Raw genomic sequence first — 19098 nt, forward strand, 5'->3', positions numbered from 1 at the left:
GGGAGGAACCTGCTTCTAGATGACACCGCAGAGCTGCTCAGTTGTACTTGGCACTGCTTTGAAGGGAATTCTCTTCCTGGCAGCTGAAAGCATGCCAACTGATTTGAGAAGACTATCTGGAGTGGTTGCCCTGGGGGATGGTATCCAGGAAATGGGAGTGGGGCTGGGGCAGATCATGGGAATTCATCTTTATCTGTCATGGTTTTTTATTGAAAATATCTGACACAAATATGATACAATGTTAACATTGATTCTAGCTGTGAATGCGCACAGGGTTACACTTTATTTTCTTTCACTTTTTCCAAATAATTTAAAGTACTCAGTGGAAGTGTTTCTAAACGGTATCTTAAAAAAACAAAGAGGGGGTGGTGATATAGCTCAGTGGTATAGCACGTGCTTAGCGTGCACAAGGTCCCAGTTTCAATCCCCAGTACCTCCATTAAAAAGAAAGAGAGAGAAGAAGATAACTTTTTCACGGTGTGATTCTATGTTTTCTAAAGCTAGGTCTAAGAAATGATGATCTTAATGATCTCATCTCTTCCTCTCCTAGGAACGTGGGGATGGGTAGTACATTTGGCTCCTTGGCTGCCAGCCCCCTGTACTGACTGCTCATGGTGGTTCTGAATGCCTGGGCTCTTTAGGGCTGGATGTGTCTGTTTCTCTGGGAAGTTGTAGAGTGAGGATCTGAGAGGACTTGGCTCTCCCCTGCCACACTTATTGCAGGGGACCAGGGAGCATCCTTTGGAATCCTCAGACCAGAGACAAGACTACACAGAGCCTGTTCAGTGCCCACTCCTTCCTTGGGTATGGGTCATCAAAGCCAGCCCCAGGAATGAGGACATTTGGAAGGAAACAAGTGCTGTCTTGTCCATACCCCTAGGGGGCTGGCTTTAAGGATGTCCTAGTTTGGGTTTCCCAGAAACAGACCCTGAGACAGGGATTTGAGATCAGGTTGGTTTTTGGGAGGTGATCTGATGGGGTAGAGAAGAGAGAGAGGAGGGCAGTGAAAAGGGGTGTGCCATCAAGCAAGTTATCCGTGTAGGACAAGAACTGACATACCCCGAACATGTATTATATCCCAGCTCCTGTCAGTCATCGGTGAGAGCTGCTGGGTGCGGGGTGCAGGCAGCGCTGCGGATGTGGGCAGAACAACCTGGAGCAGAGCAAGCCCTGGAGAAAAGAGGTGAGGATGCTGGCAAGTAGAAATTGGGAAGGGGCCCAGGAGATATGGGTGGGGAACGGACAGTGTCTGCCACAAATAACCAGCACTGAGAACGGGGTCCTGGGGCTGGAGTGATGCCTACCTGTTCCAAGAGGAGTGGAACTCCATTACACAGCATCATCTGTCCCCCATTTTTAGCAACCGAACCCCAGTTTTCCTTTGGGGACTCACATTCCTTGACATACCCTTTCCTATTCATTAGAGGTTCTGAAGGTGGGGCTCTCCTGTTCTACTCTAGGCTTATGACACAGCTCCCACCAGTCAGTGTCTACCAGCCCCCTGGCCATAGGGATTGTTTCTGAGATGGGTCTTTGCCCCATGGCAGGCCAATAGGATAGAACTCTCTTTCCATTGCACTGAGAGAGGGTGGGATGTAAGCCTGGAGTTGCTTCTACCAGAGAGAACCTTCCAGAGGGTGAAGCCAACACAGCAAAGCCAAGAGACGGAGAGCGTCAGAATCCCTGTGCCATCATTTGAGCCCCTGGATCTAGCCATGCCTGAAGATCTGGACTTCTTGGCTGTGTAACCAAATAAAGTCCTTTTTGTGATTGGACCCAGTTAGACTTGGGTCTCTGTCACTTCCAACCCCAAGCTCTTTACACTGTTTGTAAATGTGGGTTTCTAAAGTGTTTAAAAATGCAGGGAGAGGGTATTGCTCAGTGGGAGTGCACACCTAGTGAGCATGAGGTCCTGGGTTCAATCCCCAGTGCCTCCCTTAAAACAAACAAACAAACCTCCCATCACCAAAAAAAAAAAAAAAAGTCAACAAAAAATGCAGGGGTAAATGAAAAGTCCTCCCCTCTCCCCCATAATCACTATTCCTCAGCATCCCAGGCTGTACAAGGGGATTCTCAGGCAGAGCCCAGCCCACCAGGAGCAGGAGTTTGGAATCTCTGGAGTCCAGCTCCTGCCCTCAAAGGGTGGTTGTTTTTGAGGAGCTGGGGGTGGTTCAGAGCCGAACATGCAGGGTGGGTGCCTGGGGTGCCACATGGGGCCCCTTCTTTAAGGATCAGGAACCTCTGGGTTCCTGGCCAAGGCACAAATGCATGAATTCACTTATTCCTGGGCACCTACTGTATGAGGGCACCAGGATAAAAGGGTGGGCTAAACAGACAATCCTTACTTTTGGGAGCTTCCAGTCTAGTAGGGGAGACACTAAACTAATCACACCCACAAATGTCAAACTCTGAGCTAAGTAGGTAAAGGGCCACCCTAGTGTTCAGGGCCCCATCTCACTCCTTCCTGCTTATTGCTGATTGGCCATCTCTCCCCTGGAGCCCACTGAGCAGCCCAGACAGTTTCTCTCCTTCCCACCTTCGGGATCTTGTACTTCTCAATCCCAGAAGTTCCATCTTACATCTAACCCACAACCTGCCTGCTGCTGGCACCACCCATTTTCTTTACTTTGGTCCCAGAGGAGGTGAAGGTTGTTGAGCACCTTTTCATATTACCTCACTTCTCAGGGATGAGTCTTTGGACATTTATTAGGCATCTAAGATGTGCCAGGTGTTTCCACAAGGTTAGGCCTTCCCCTCCATGGGGAAACTGAGGCACAGAGCATAGAGGTCCTGAACTAACAGGGCCAGCCTCTTACTCCCTGGAGTAGGAGCAGGATACTGTGTCATGTATCCTTCTTGCCACCTGTCCCTTTAACCTCTCCCCAGCCAAGATTCCCTCCCAGATGGCAGCTTCCTGTGGAGTTTCCAGGCCCAGTCTATTGCTGGCACCCCAGAACTTGCCTGGGGGTCTCCCTGACCCCTGGGGACACCACCCTCTGGCTGTCCTCTCCGTTCCTGCAGCCCCTCACCCGCAGGGACACTTGGTCCATTTCTACCACCCACTTATTTAACAAACACAGATCTGTAGTGGGCCAGGTTCTAAGCGTTTTACATATATTAACTCGTTTAAGCCTCACAAGGACTTTACAGTGTGGGTGCGCTATCACTGTGGTCCCGAGACACAGGGAGGCGAGGAGTTGTAAGGTTCACACGCTAACTGGGGCTGGAACCCAGGCAGGCTCCAGCATCCAGGCCCCTAACCACCCCGCTGCCCAGCCCATCTGTCCCAAAGAGCCCTCACCTCCTCCTCTTACTTGACTCCCCATATCTCGTTTCCATCCCTCTCCCCACCTGTCTCTCTATCTCAGTTTCCACTCCTCTGCCTGTGGGCTGCTGCCTGAGAGGGACAAAGCTCTGGGCCTGGGCCTGGACAGAGGGACCCAGGGTGGAGGCCTGCAGTGTTGGAAGGGCCAGGCCCCACCCTCATCCCTTCCCAGGCTGCTGGAGGCTTGACTGAGCCAGGGGCCTGGAGGAGGTGGGCAGGGTTGGAGCAGGAGGGGGCTGGGTGGAGCCAGGCCTGCAAGCCCTAATTAAGTCAGTTAATTAGGTGGGGAGGAGAAGCCCGTGGGAGTTAATGAGCTTGGCTAATTAAGTGGATCCTGGAGAATGGCTCAAATTCTAGCGGCTGGGGAGAGATGGGGGCTTAGGCAGGACGGAGGGAGGGGGGATGAAGTGCCTGGCGCCACCCCAGTGTCACCAGATCTGCAGTCACTCATGGGCTCTGAGGCCACTGAGGCCAATACCAAGACCTGCAGTGACCCTCAGGGTCTACAGCCACCCCCAGGGTCTGGTCTAAAGTTACCATAAGGGTCTGGCGTCCTCACCAGGGCCATGTATGCTATTGATGCTTGGGTTGAAGTCACCTCCGAGGCCTGGTCCCCTGTTACCCATCCCTCAGGGGTTAAAGCTATATTTATTACCCTTTGAACATTTTAGGGCATGGGGGCAGAAATCGAGCCCTGACCCAGGGACCCTACAGAGCAGCCACGACAACCCCTGTGACAGGTTGGGAACCATGACTGCCACCCACACATCCCCCAGGTTTAAGCTGACAAAGCACTCGCTGTCACTGCCAGAGGGATCCCAGCTCACAGATGTGGCGACTGAGGCCGAGAGGAAGGGCCATGGCCAGGCTCCTTCTCAGCCCACTGCTCACGCTCACGGCACAGATGCAAGGCAGGTAGTGGGGAGGGCAGAGGAATGTTCTCTTCCAGGCCTGGGCTGGTCCCCTGGGAGGCCAGCAGCTGGCCCAGGAGCCTGGGGGCTTTCTCTTGCTTGGCCCTGTTTTCCTCTCATCACGGGGTCTTGAGTAACAACAACAACAACAGCGCCCGTGGCTACAGCACTTGCCATTGTGAGGGGTGCGTCCTTGACACCAGGGCCAGCTACCCAATGGGGGAGGGGCCCTCTTGTTCAGGAAGCAGAACAAAAGCTTTCCCTTTCTACCCAAGCCGGTCTCTCAGCCTGCCATGGTGTTTTGCATTTGCTATTTAATGTCATGCTCCTGTGGGCACGGGGATGCTCTTGGGGCTGGTGCAGACCCTCAGGGTGCCTGGGGCCACCTCGGTGAACATCCAACATGGAGCCTGCCTGCACCCGGGCCGCTGCCAGACAAAGGACAGCAGTGATGATTGGCGGGAGGAAGGAGTGCGTGGCCAAGACCCCATCCAGGTAATGTGAGGAGTGGGATTGATCACTGTACCTACTTCATTGTCCCATCAGACCTCAGTCACACTTCAAAGATGAAACGATTAAAAATTGCAAGATGCCAACCACAGAGCAGCAAAGCCCAAGTTTGGGGCCCAGCGCGGGGACGCTGGTCACACTCTGCATGACACACGCAGTCTGAGTCCTCAAGCCACTTTGCTTACTTCTGTTACTGCCCTCATTTCTCATATTCATTCATTCGTTCATTCATTAATTCAATTACCAAATAGTATTGAATGCCTTCTATAGGCTAGGTGCTGTTTGCAATGAATCAAACAGAGAAAAATCCCTTCCCTCATCCATGGTAGTGAGGGGAGAAGGCAATAAACAGGATTCACGAGTAAATGGTTCTACTTCCCGGGCTTAGTGTGAGGGAAGACATAAAGCAGGGAGGAGACAGGGCATATAGGGAAGTCCTCACAGAGTAGGATACATTTGAGCAGAAGCTTGAAGGAAGTGATGGAGGAAGGGAGCCATGCAGATATGGGGAGAGAGGAGAAGTACAGTGGGCCAGGCAGAGGGAACAGCTAGTGCAAAGGCCCTGAGGTCAGGGTATGTGCTTGGGATGCTCAGAACAATGTGGAGGCTGATGGAGCATGGGAGGAGAAGAGAGGTGATGGGGACAGTTCATTCAGGGCCACTGTAAGCTTTTTTTCATTGACTCTGAGTGGAATGGGAGTCCTTGGAGGGTTTTGAGCAGTGGAGGGATGAGGCACTTTGTAGGTGTTAAGAGGTTCCCTCTGGCTGCTGTGGGGAAGACAGACTACAAGAGCAAGAGCAGAAGTGAGGAGGCTCCTGTACCTAGCCAGGTGAGAGAAGAGAACAACAGGCCACACAGTAGAAAAAGAGGTGAGAAGTGGCAAGATCTGCTGACAGACTGGATAATGGAGTGGTATGTGCATGTGTGTGTGTGTGTATGTGTGTGTGTGCAGTTTGCTCTTGGCCCCTGGACCGTGAAGTTCCACAAATGCCTGAGGACAGCAAGCAGCTCTCTGGCCCCCAGGATTCCTTGACCCTGGGAGTTAGCTCACATTTCTGGGGCACCCCACCCCTCTACCTCTGCATTTATGCCTGCCTTGGGCCAATGGCTGCAACATGGACCTGTTTACATGAACCCTCTTTGGTATAGTTCTCCCTTCACAGGGTTGCAGACTGAGATGCTTGTGGGGGCCAGGGAGGGGCTGTGAATAGGGCACATGGCCCGGGTGGGACAGTGGTGAGCTGGAGAGCACTGGCTCATCTGAATGGTCCTCTCCTGTGACCTGTTACCTGTGACATGTTACTGACATGTGCGAATATGAACTCAGGTTTTCAGAGCTTCCAATTCTTCAAGAGAAGTTGGAAATCTGGATCCTAAGGTGCAATGCCCTAATTTTTAAAATATTGGCAAGTCATTAAAAAAAAAAAAAAAAAAAGGTCAGGCAGGCTATACCCTTCTGTGGACCATGAACAGGACAGAGGAACTGCTTCTGTGGGCCTTCTGCTTACTACAACCCCTACAACCTGGGGTCTTGGCAAATTTGGGATCGCAGACACCACCTGGGGTGCGGCCTCGTAAGTCAGCTCTTGGCTGGGCTGGGCAGGAGCTGGGAAGGAGTGCATCTACCCCCTCATAGCCAGGTACTGCTGTGGGTACCAGGTACTGACATTGCTCCAGGGATGATGTGGTTGCCAGGCAAGGGCAGTTGCTGGTCCCTTGGGCACCTGGAGGAGGTGAGGAAGGCCTGAGGTCAGAAGGATGACACCATGCCAGGAATGAGCCACAAAGTGAGGTTTGCTCCAAAACCCCCAACCCAGCCTCTGCTCTCCCCCAATCCAGAGGTCCACCCCTATTTCTCATCCTGAGTCTACGCTGGGCAGGTCTGGGCTGAGGGACTGCGGGAGAAGTAGAAACAGAAGCAGTGGCAAAACCTCCTCCACTGTCGGGTCGGGTTAGCCATTCCCCAGTGTGGCGCAGTGCTTCACACGCCTGACCTCATTCAGCCTCTGAACCATCTCAAGTGAGAATGATCTCTCTGCCCATTGTACCGCTGACGAAACTGGGTTACAGAGCGGTTGGGTAACTGGCCAAGTTCACACAGCCTACAGGTAGTGAGACCTGGAGTTAAACCCAGGGGTGTGTGACTGCAGAATCTGAACTTTGAATATAGAAATTGTCAGAAAGATGCTGGAAGCTTCACTGAGGAAACCTGCTGGACCATCCCCGCATGTGCGGGCGCGGTGCTCCCTCTAGCGGCCGGTCCGCCGCAGTGCTGGACAGACGATGGGCTACCCTGGCGCTGACCTCGCTGTCTCTCGGTTTCTGCCTGTCTTTCTCACACACGCACACGCACGCACGCACGCACGCACGGGCACGCACACATTTACTATCCAGGTCTCCCAGGGAAGACCACCGCATCTTCATCTTCTCACCTACAGCCCAGGACACGCAGTCCCTACCCAGCTGCTCCTCTCAAGGACCCTTTCTCCAGGTACCTTCTCATTTCTTCCCTGTGTATCTTTCTCTCTCTCAGAGCCTTGGTCTCTGCATACTCCAGTGGTTCTCAAACTCTACTGCATATTATAAACTACTGGAGAGCTTTCAAAAATTCTTATGCCCAGGCCACGCCCAGAGCAAATGATTCAGTCTCTTCTCTCACCATCTTTACACTTCCAGGGTACAAACCTCAGAGGATAGGACAGAGGAGATCTCAGACAGCCTACAGCAGGCCTCTTGGGTCCGTGGCTTTTTCTGTCACCTTAACCCTCTCCGCTCCCTTCTGCCCCAGCTCCTAGGCTCACAGCCCACGCCTTGTAATTACCGCAACGACCACCCTCTCTGAGATCTCTGTGTTGATTATCTCCCTCTACCTTTCCCCCTTCCAGCCTCTTCATCCCTTGCTCTGGTATCCACAAGCAACAGCTCTGTGCTCTCTTTAAGGCCACCCATCCACTGCCCCCATCACTTTCTCACTGCCCATCAACCCCTTCTGCCATGACTATCCACCTTTCCCTGCTTGGGCTCTGCACACCATCGCCATGGCTGCTCCCTGGAACCCCCTCACTCCTGTGCCAGGCTTTCTTGTGGAGTACCTGCCTGGCAAAATGCCAACCATCACCTGCTCTGTGCCTGTGCTGCACAAGCCAGCACTGCCCAGAGGGTCCCACACCAAGCCAGAAGTTTCCTTTCATGGTCCCAAAGGGACACCCACCGCTGGTCCACAACCCCACGATGCCTGCCCGTTGCTTTCCCTCACTGTCTCTGAGCAATGCTTCTCAAGCTTGAATTTGCTGTGAATCTCCTAAGGATCTGGGTGAGGCCTGAGATGCTGCACTTCTAACCGGCCCCCAGGTGGTGCTGATGCTGCTGGTCTGGGCACCCAGCTCTGAATGGCAAGGTCTTGGAAGACCCTCCCCACCTTCTCCTCTCCCCTCAAACTGTGGCTCCATGCCACTGAGAAAACAGATGGATCAGATTCAGTTCCATTGGCTCCCGCCATCAAAGCACGAACTTCCCCCAGCTCCTTCCAACTTCTTCAGCAGGAGGACGCCTTTCTCCTGAGGCCATCCCCTCTCTGGGGCCCTGGTTTCTTCAGGACTCCCCTGCACCCGCTCCTCCTTTCTCCAGGATCACCTCTCCCCTTCACCACGTGTCTCCATCCCTTTCTTCGACCCTCTGCACAGTAAATCTTCCTCTACGACCTCCCACTTTCTCTTTGGTTCTCATGGCTAGTTCCACTTTCCTTTTGTAAATATGGTTTTAATTTTTTATTTACATTAAACATGCTCACATTTCAGAATCCAGAACCATGGGCAGCCCCCCACTCCCATTTCCCATTTCTTAGGGACAACAGTTTCCAATTATTAGTAGTTTTCACCCCTACGTTTCCTTCACAGCATGTTTTAGGTTCTGCTTTTTCTAGTTTTAGGCTTTACCTCTCTATTTCCCACTTTGGAAGATGAGGATTTAGCTCCCTGATGTCAATTCCCCTCCACTTCCTGTCTCCCACCCACCCAGAACATCATAATATTGGTTGCATCGTAATATTGGTTAGATTGGTAGTGTTCAGGGAACTCTATTCAATATCTCGTAGTAACCTCTAATGAAAAAGAATATGGAAACGAATATATACATGTCTATGTATGACTGAAACATGCTCTACACCAGAAATTGACACAACATTGTAAACTGACAATACTTCAATTAAAAAAAGAAGATTGGTAGTGTTTACATATTGTGGAAACATTACTTACAACTTTCAGTGGAATACTATGATCTCTTTCCCTTTTTTTTCTTCTTTATCATAGACTTTATTTTTTTGGAGTCGTTTTAGGTTTATAGAACAACTGAGCAGAAAGTACAGAGAGTTCCCATGTACACCCCTCCTCATTTTCCCCTATATTAGCATCTTGTATTATTGTGGTTTACTTGTTACAATTGCTGAACCAATACTGATGCACTAACATTAACTAAAGTCCATAGTTTACATGAGGACTCACTCTGTTGTGTATCTATGGGTTTTGACAAATGCATAGTCATAGACGCACCATTACGGTATCATACAAAATAGTTTCACTGCCCTAAAAATCCCCTGTGCTCTGTCTATTCATCCTTCCCTCCTCCCTCCCCACAAGCCTCTGGCAACCACTGATCTTTCTACTGTCTCTATAGTTTTGACTCTTTCAGAATGTCATATATTTGAAGTCGTGTAGTAGGTAGCCTTTTCGAATTTGCTTCTTCCACCTAGCCATATGCACTTAAGATTCTTCTATTCCTCTTTGTGACTTGGTAGCTCGTTTCTTTTTATCACTAAATAATATTCCGTTGTATGGCTATATCATAGTTTATCCATTGGCTATTGAAGGACATATTGGATGCATCCAAGTTTTTGGCAATGATGAATAAAGCTGCTATAAACATTCATGTGCAGGTTTTTGTGCAGTCGTAAGTTTTCAACTCATTCGGGTAAATACCAAAGAATGCTATTTGTTGGATGGTAGGTAAGACTGTGTTTAGCTTTGTAAGAAACTGCCAGCCTGTCTTCCAAAGTGACTGTACCATTTTGCATCCCCACAGCAATGAATACCTGTTGCTTCATATCCTCCCCAGCATTTGGCGCTGTCAGTGTTTTGGATTTTAGTTGTTCTAGTAAGTGTGTAGTGATATCTCATTGTTGTTTTAATTTGCTATTTCCAAACAGCATATGATGTTGAGCATCTTTTATATGCTTATTTGCCATCTGTATTTCATCTTTGGTGAAGTGATTGTTCAGATCCTTGGCCCATTTTTTAAATTGGGCTGTTAATTTTCTTATTGTTGAGTTTTACGAGTTCTTTGTACACTTTGTTTAACAGTCCTTTATCAGTTATACGGTTCTATACCAGAATCAGACGACTCTTGCAAATATTTTTCTCCCATTCTCTGGCTTATTTTCTTATTCTCTTAATAGTGTCTTAGAGCAGAAGTTAAAAAATTTTAATTTCCCTTTTCTGCCCAAAAGTTTTATTTCCTGGGTTTAATAAGTCTTTTCTTAGGGGTAGGCCCTGTTTTTCTAGGTGTTTATGTCTAATTTAACCCACACTCTGTCTTAGTTGTGTAAATCTCACAGACATTTAAATACATTAGGTAGTCTATCAGTTTCATCTCCTTGAAGAAATCTTTTCTAGAACCTTCTGACTTATGCCAATGTGAACTGCCTGTCTTCTAGGCCTGCTGCCCAGAGGCGCTGCCCTGGGAGCTCCCTTCACCAACATCTGGGAGACGCCCTTCCCTCTCTCTTGTTTTGGCTCCCCTGTTTCCTGGATCCCAAGTCCTACTCTTTCTTGGTTTACTCCCTTGTTTTAGTGGAACACATCCTCTAGTAGCTTTCTTAAGAAAGGGTGTGTGGGAGATAACTTTTTTGAGCCCTGGTAAATCTGAAAATATCTTTTTTTCTACTTTATTAATGGTTTGGCTAGGTGTAGAATTCTAGGCTGAAAATAACTTTCTTTCATACTTTTGAAAACTGCTCCATTGACTTCTGGTTTCCAAAATTGCTACTGAGAAGTCTGATGCCATTCTGTTTCTTGATCCTTTGTAGAATCTGGTAGAATTATCTTCTTGTCCCTGTGTTCTTAAATTTAACGCTGTAGGTCTATTTTTATCCTTTGGTTGGGCACAGTGGGTCCTTTCAGTTTGGAAATTCAGGATTGGAAGTTTCACCAATGTGAAAGCAGTCATAGGCAGTACATGAATGGGTGTAGCGGTGTTTCAATAAAACTTTATTTAAAAAACAGGCGACAGGCTGGATTTGGCCCACAGGCTGTCGTTTGCTGACTCCTGTCCTAACTCTTTTAAATAAATTTTCCATTTCTGCTATGATATTCTTTTTTTTTTTTAATTTACAACTTTATTTCTTTTGTTTTTGTTTTTGGTTGAGGTATTGGGGATCGAACCCAGGACCTTGTGTACGTTAAACATGGGCTCTACAACTTAGCTATACCCGCATCCCCATGATATTCTTAATTTTTAAGAATTGTTTTGTTCATGCTTAGAGGTTTTTTCTTTCAAAATCATCTAGTTTTTGTTTCATAGTTGCAATATATTTTCCTAAATCTCTGAATATAGTAATAATAGTTTTGTCTTAAAGTTTTCTTTTCCCTGCATATTATGTTTCCTCCAAATTCTCTTTTTCTGTTTTTGTTCTGCCCCATGTATTGGAGGTTTTTTTCAAATGTTGATGGTCCCTGGTTATCAGCTCATAGTTAAGAGAGTTGAGGAGCTGATAGAATGGTGGTTGCCTGTGTGCGTGGTGGGTATTGACCGGGGCATGCTAAAACTCTGAGTATGTTACTTCCCATGGCAATATCTTGATTGAGGTGTGGGTTACTCAGGCGTCTACATTTGTCAAAACTCATTAAACTGACCACTTAAGGCCTTTGCATTTTGCTATAATTATGCCTTGATTAAAGAATATGAAAATACAATTTATCCAAGCAAGTTGGGAAGTTGGGCTGACTCAGGGGGTTAATGTAGAGAATTCGAGTTGGGCTGTTTCAGTGGGAAATCCTCGATGCCAACCTATTTAGGTGTCATTTTCTTGGAGAGTTGGACTCTAAGATAAAAGAACTAATACAAACAGGAAAAAAAAATTTTTGGAGGAAACAAACCATGCAAGGAGAGAAGAAAATTAAAACAGGAAAGGAGAGAACGGCAAGAACAAAATACCCATCGTTAATATATTCAGAGATTGAAGGGAGTGAGCTGGGCAGTGTCCTGCCTGGAGAGTTGAGACCAGACTTCAGCGTTCTGGGAGCCTAGTGGGGGAAGAAGGCCCCAAGGTGATGGGGGCGGGGGCAGGGCTCCCCACATTCAGGATGCAATATCCAAATAATCCCACCAGTCGGGTGCAGATCTCCCCCCTCACCCTCACGGTGCCATGTCCTCAGTGCAGAGACCCTGTGTTTTATCCTCTCTGCAGAATAAACCTTCTGTCTTTGTCAGGGTGGGGGAGGGGCCGCTGCCCAGCCGTGCTGCATGGAGAAGGAAATCTGAGAATTTAACGCCCTTCTTAGACCAGTCCTCCTGTTTTTGGCCCCAGCTTTACTCCCATTTCCATGGGTACTTAGTTCATTAATACGTGCGCCTTTTGGGGTTTTGAAGAGGGAAACTGTGGTGCCCCTTGGTTTTTCTCACGCCCAACGTAGAGTTTACTTGAGGTGCAAGGTCATTGACACTACACCGCTTACCACCCGTTCCTCTGCTTTCTAGATTCTAAAACTGTGTGGCTATTGTCTCTGTTTTCAATGTAATATTTCTTGCTGATTCATACTGTGGGAGGCAGAAAAATGGCCCCTCCCAATCCTCAGAACCCGGGATTATGTTACTTTAGGTGGCAGGAAGAGACTTTGCAGGTGTGATCAAGGTTAAAGGACCTGGAGGGCGGGGAGTGAGCCTGGATTACTCAGGTAAACCCAGTCTAACCACTAGCAGCATTAAAAGCAGAGAACCTTTCCCAGTGTGTCCAAGACATGATGGGAGAAGCGGAACCAGAGAGATGCCACCTTGCTGGAGGGAGAGGGCCCTCTGGAAAACAGCACCTTGGAAAAGACAAGGAAATGGAGTCTCCCCTAGAGCTTCCCGAAAGTTCTTCCAGAAAGAGGCTTCCCAGAGCAGCCCTGTCAACATCTTGATTTTAGCCCAAGGAGACCTGTGTTGGATTTCTGACAGAGTCTGTAAGATGATCAGTCTGGTTTTCAACAACTAAGTTTGTGGTCGTTTCTTACAGCAGCAACAAAACACTCATATGTGTGCATTAAAACCCCACTCACTTCCTTTTAATGGGGTTTCAGGACCTGGAGAAATTAAATGTGTGTATTCAATCCACCATCTTTAACCAGATGTCTCTGCTCACATCTGCTTGTGTCTCTACACCTCCATGAACTGTCCTTATCCAAGTCACTTTCAATGTCTGTGCTGCTGAACCTAATCCCGTTTTCCTTGGCTGTTTGGCATCTTGGAAGCCAACTGTCCACCTCTCTCTCCTCTTGGTTTCCGTGACTGTCCACACCCCTGGTTTTCCTCCTGCTTTACTTCTCTTCCACCCTTGTCAGCTTCTCCTCCTCGTGACCTCAAAGGTGTGGAGTTCCCCAGGGCTCCATCCTGGGAGCTCCCCTTTCCCCTGCTCCCTCCAGTGCAACCTCATGGGTTTCAATGCCATAGTCAGGTTGGTGTCTGTGATATCCTATCACCAACCAAGAGACTCCAGCTTTGAGCTGCAGACTCAGTGTTAAATCCTCACTTGATATCTTCACTTGGACATCTCATGCGCTTCATGTGTTGAAAACATCTGTGGCCGAATTCTTGAGTTTCCCACCAAGCCTCTTCCCTCCCCTGAGACTTCCTGTCCTCCACGCACTTACCCAACTCAGAAACCTCAGATGCATCCTTGATTCTCTTCTTCCTTTTTTTTTTAATAATTTTTTTTCAGTTTTTTAGTTTTGTGTGTGTGTGTGTGTGTGTGTGTGTGTGTGTGTGTGTGTGTAGGGGGGAGGTAATTGGGTTTATTTATTTAGTTAGTTTTTTTAGAGGAGGTACTGGAGATTGAACCCAGGACCTCATTCATGCTAAGCATGTTTTCTACCACTTTGAGCTCTACCCTCCCCACTCCCTTCTTCCTTTAACCCATCAGCAAACCCTGTCTCTTAAATATTTCTAGACGGCATCTATTTCCACCATTTCCAAGGTCCACCTTGGTCCAGGCCAACGTCGTGACTTCTCCATCATCACCACGACCCCCATGCTGGTTTCCTGAGTCCACTCTGGCCTGGCTGCTGTGGATTCTCCCCAGAACAGCCCAAGGGATCACTGAAGATGTCCATCAAATTTTATTGCTTCCCCGACTTAAAAGCCTCTAAAGCTTTCTCAATTCTTTCCAGACTAGAATCCATCCTCCTCACCATGGCCCACAAGACCTCTGTGATCCAGCCCATCCCTGTCTCTCCCCATCACTCATGTCACTCTCCCCATCATTCGCTCTGCAATAGCCACGCTGACCTGATATTTTCTCACACTCCCCAAACTCCAGCCTGCCTTTGGGCCTTTACACTCTCTGTTCTCTGTGCTTGGAATGTGCTTCCCCCAACTCTGCCCAGCTCCTTCTCATCCTTGAGGTCTCAGATGACTTGTCCCTACCTCCCCTTCCCCTTTTATGCAAAGTGGATGTCTCCCCCACCATCCCTCTGGTCATTTCCTTACCACTGGGTTTTGATCAGGGATGATCGCATTTGTTTACTGGTTTACTTGTGTTTTGTTTGACTCCCCCATTTGATGGAAGCCCAGCGAGTGTAGGACTGCTATTTTCACCATCCAATTTCTAGTGCTAGTCTACTGAGGGTGCTGGGTGAAATTTAGAGAATGAATGGATGCATCTCCCACGGACACGCTGGGCACCTGTGTCGTGCTGGCTAGTTTCATGTATACCGGCTATGTCATTTTCACAACAGGACTACATTTCCCAGTTTCTTTTGCACTCAGCTGCGCTAGCCAAGGAGTGTGGGCAGAAGTGAAGTAGGCCACTTGCAGCTTTGGCTCAGAAAACCCTCCCATGTGAGCTTCACCCTCTTTCTTCTTCATCTGTATACAGAGAATCTGGCAGTGGATTCAGAGGCCCTGGATGATGACAGAGTCATAAGGTGGGAGGAGCCTGGGTCCCAAAGGACTAAGTGGAGCAAAGTCTCCCCCACACCCCAGCCCCCTCTAGACTTCCCACGAGCAGGACAGGAGGCTCTGTGGTGTGAAGCCGCACGGTTCCGGGCCTGTTTGTTAAGGCATGGAGCCTCATCTTAGTTACTCACACACATCAAGCACCAGATGGCGGTGGCTGTTGGGTGATGCTTTTGCTGACAAGTGTTCATCAAATGCGGGCGTGTTCTCAGTGGGGCAGTTTCTTGCATCATCTCACAACAGAAGCTGAGGGCACAATGTTCACACCTCAGTGACAGCACATTGTAATCCTTCCTGTGTGCTGCATGTCCTCACTGGGCTCCTCCCAGGCAGTGCCTGTGTCCTGTTCATTGCAGTGGCCTCAGCATCCAGTCCCCAGGAGGACTCAGGAAAAATTTGTTGAATTCACAAATGAGTGAATTGGGTGTCTGCACCCCACATGGCTTCTCTGTCCCTAAAGGTGCCCAAGCAAGTCCAATTCTTTAATTTTACAGAGGCTCAAAGAGAAGAAATGACTTCCCCAGAGTCCCAGAGAAGCAGGATGCAGCAGAATTAGCATGCCCTGGGGCTGCTCAAGACGGCAGCTATTGGGAGTGAATCCTGGCACCTTCCAGGGGCTGGAGAAAGGCTGGGAGGAGGGGGGCTGGCTGGCAGGCTCCTCTAAACCCCCAAAGTGACCCCACCAAACCTCACTGCCCACTGCCCCTCCTCCAGTAGGAACGAAACACTCCGGAGCCTTCCCTCCCACCTTCCCTGCTAGCCCTGCCTGGCTCCTGTAGCCTGGGCATCCACATCACTCAGTATTTTTAGCTTCACCACCTGGCACCTGTGGTCACTGTCTCTGCCCAGCCTGGCGGTGTCCCCTCTTGAAGTCTTAAAGGGCCAGCGCCCACCAACTGGAAAGGAGACTGGGTTCTGTAAACACAGGCCACCATACCGCTAGGGCAGGAGGCAGAGGGGCATGCCCTACAGGGGGAGTCCCCAAAGTTGGAGGGGGAGATGGGGGAATGAGGGAAGAGGGCAGGATCTCCTGGCTGCCTGATCTCATTCTGGGGTTTCCCAAAGGCTGGTTTGCTCAAGCTGCTGTGGGTGGGGAGGGACTGATTAAAATTACACATCCATCCCCTCTAACACTTGAGGCCACAAAGTATCCAGGGCAGGGCCTAGAAGTGTGTATTTTTAAATAGTCAACTCAGTGATTCTAATGTCCTGTCTCCCCACATCAGATTCATTCAACAAGGATTTTGAGCTCCTGTTGTGAAAACAGTGATGCTCTTAGGAGTTCATTGCTTAGGAGTTTGAGAAACACTTCCACACCTGTGATCTCACGGAATCATGTAAGTCAGCCCCATTTTGCTTCAAGCCCTCCCCATCACTCACCCCATTGCTTACAGATCGAGTCCTTGGCTCAGCAGTCAAGGCCCCTGGTGATCTGGCCCCTGTGCCCCTGCCAGACCCATGTCCACCATGCCCACACAATTTCTTTGTCATACCACCAAGCCTTTGCTCTTGCCCGTCCTGCTGCCTGGAATGCCCTTTCTTAAACTCCACTCACCACCTGGAAGAGGACCCATACTTTAAGACAGATCTGCAGGGTCTCCTAGGGCTCCTGCGGGCAGAGGTGGGTCAGTCCCCCAGCCTTACTCCCTGAGCACAGTACACCCACGCCCACCAAGGCGCCCACCACTCTGCCAAACTGATCTGTTCGCTGGCAGGTCTCCCAGCAGGCTGGACCCCGTGGGAGCTGGGGCCCTGGTGCTCTCTGACTGTTCAGTCACTGCCGAACGAGCTGACAGCCATATAGGGAGCATCCCACCCTTTCACAGGGGAGGAGACAGAGGCCCATAGAGGGGAAATGACTGATCCAAGTCCAACAGTGAGATTCAGGGAGGAAGCTGTCCTAGGCTGCAGGAGCCCATATCCCCGCCCTCCAGCAAGGGGCCTGGAGGGCACACCTAGGCTGGCCCTGAGCCTGCCCTTCTCCCCACCCAGGGCAGTGCTGACTCAGGCGGTGATGGAGGCGTGGGCGGGCTGGGCTGGAGCAGAGGTGACCCCTGTCTCCCCTGCAGACATTCCATCTATTCCCGGAGTCTGTGGTCACAGCTTGGGAAATGAACTTGGCTGGGGCATGGGTTTCCCTGAAGGTGAGGGTGGGGAGATCTGGCAAAAGGGACAATGATCTCTAGGGCATGAACCCCCAACCTAAGCACAGTGCACAACCCCTCCCCCACAGAAGTACACAGAACTCACACCCACTGCCATAAACACATGCACATACTCACAATCACATACACTCACCCCCAAATACCCGATCATACAGCCGCACAAACCTCCATTCCCCTCCCCTCACTTTCTATTATACCCACACATTCATACACACATGCATAAGCACGTGCAGACATTTCCACTCATTCATTCAACAAAAATTGAACACTGTTAAGTGTCAGTGCCGGGCAGGGGGGAAAGGTGGCTCTCAGCTTGGGAAGGGTCAGGGGCTCCCTAGAGGGCTTCCTGGAGGAGGAGGTATTGCAGCTGGGCCTGGATGGAGGGGAGCCAGGGGATGGGAAGTCTGGGGGTGAATACAAGAGAGCAGAGCAAGATGAGGTGGGTGGGGCTGGCCTGGTCACACAAGCCTTGAATGCCGACCTGAGTGTTGACTTCATCCTTTGGGAGCCAGGAGCCATGGAGAACTCTGAGCAGGGGGGAACATGACCACAATCGGGAAGGATAGGAGGGTCCCAGGGAGGAGGCTGTGATGACACCCAGGTGAGAGATCTGAGAGTCTGACCAGGGAGGTGGTAGTGGGTGGTCAGGAGTGGACAGACAGGGAAACTCGGAAGCAGGACTGCCTGAGGGGCCCTGATCCCAGCCCTGTGGCCTCACCCTGCCCACCCACTGCCCACCATGAGCACTGACCTCTGCAGTGGGACCTCTTCCAGCAGCTCCTCCTCCTCCTCCTTGTGGAAACAGATGAAGCAGAAGGCTGGCACATCCTCAGTTCCACAGCCCAGGGGCCAGGCTGGAGGCAGCTCCAGGACGGGGCAGGGGTGGCTGGTGGTGGCCTCAGCAGCATCGTCCCTTGTCTGGGCAGGGGTCCCCGAGCCAGCATGCTCCAGGGTCAGTAGCCCATTGGCCTCAGGACCCCGCGCCTGCCCACCTGCCACCTGTGCCTTTTCACTCAGGTTACCCGTCGCCTCGGTGGGTGGAAGAGCCTGTGGCTCTGGCTGATGGGAACTGCTGTCCTGACCCGCAGGGCTGCCAGCCACGGGGCTGGGCCTGGGGAAGCAGCTGCCAGCCACCGGGACTCAGAAGTGGCTGGCCGGTGGACAAAGGTCCGGCAGGGCCCCTCGCTGCCCCTCGTGGTGCCCGAGGCCCCTCAGCTGCTCACTCTGCTGCTGACTCTCAGAGGCAGGCCTGGGAGGACAGGCTCGCAGATGCCCTGTCCATCTGTTCATCTGTCTGTCCAGCCGTCTGCTCCTCCCCGTCCCAGCAGTGGAGGTGGTTTCCCTAAGAAAGTTTGTTCTCCCCTGCTGGGGTGGTGGGTGGCACGGGTGGCCTCCAGGAGGGAGGAGGGTCAGGACCTGAAGGTGAAAGGTGGGCGAGGACCAGGTGAGGTGCAGTGCCCACGCTGTCCCCGAGAAAAGTTCTGGTCCCTGGAGCCCTGGCTGCAGCTCCGGCTCTGACTGGAGCACCCTCTGCTCCCTGCTCCTCTGACTCCAGCGGCTGCTCTGGCAGACCGGCTTGGCTGTGGGTATTAATAGCTCCACATTCATGCAGAGAAGCCGGGAGGTTAACTCCTTCCCTGCCAGAGCTGGGAGGCCGTGGGCGGGTGGCCACGGGAGCAGAGAGAAGGGAGGCGGTATATGAATTCCACCCCTGCCTGAGCCTGGCTTGCCTCCCACCGGACCCTCAGATGCCACCCGTGTCTGTGAAGCACTCAACAGGCATCTGGATCTTGGTCAGATCGCCCTGGCCGCTTGAACATGCCATGCGCATCTCCAGGGAGCCGGGGGAGACTAGGGGCTCAGGGCAGCACCCCTGGGATGGGCAGGGCTCTGAGCTCCAGGAAACATCCCTAGGACCCCTTCACTTACCCACCCACTCCTGGGTCCCCTCCATGTTCCCTTAAGAAACAATTACTGTCACCG

The 19098-nt window shown here is 50.7% G+C and overlaps 1 protein-coding gene across 1 annotated transcript in view; it reads right to left on the reverse strand.

Moving 5' to 3' along the window:
- The window catches only part of SBK1 (SH3 domain binding kinase 1), a 47022-nt gene extending 28347 nt beyond the window's left edge, over positions 1-18675 (reverse strand). Inside the window, exon 1 of the mRNA XM_032460579.1 lies at positions 17867-18675. The gene's annotated coding sequence lies outside the window, so the exon portion shown is untranslated. The remainder of the gene's footprint in view (positions 1-17866) is intronic.
- Positions 18676-19098: the final 423 nt, after the last annotated feature.

The sequence above is a fragment of the Camelus ferus genome, chromosome 18 (genome assembly GCF_009834535.1).
Source record: "Camelus ferus isolate YT-003-E chromosome 18, BCGSAC_Cfer_1.0, whole genome shotgun sequence".
Classification (NCBI taxonomy): domain Eukaryota; kingdom Metazoa; phylum Chordata; class Mammalia; order Artiodactyla; family Camelidae; genus Camelus; species Camelus ferus.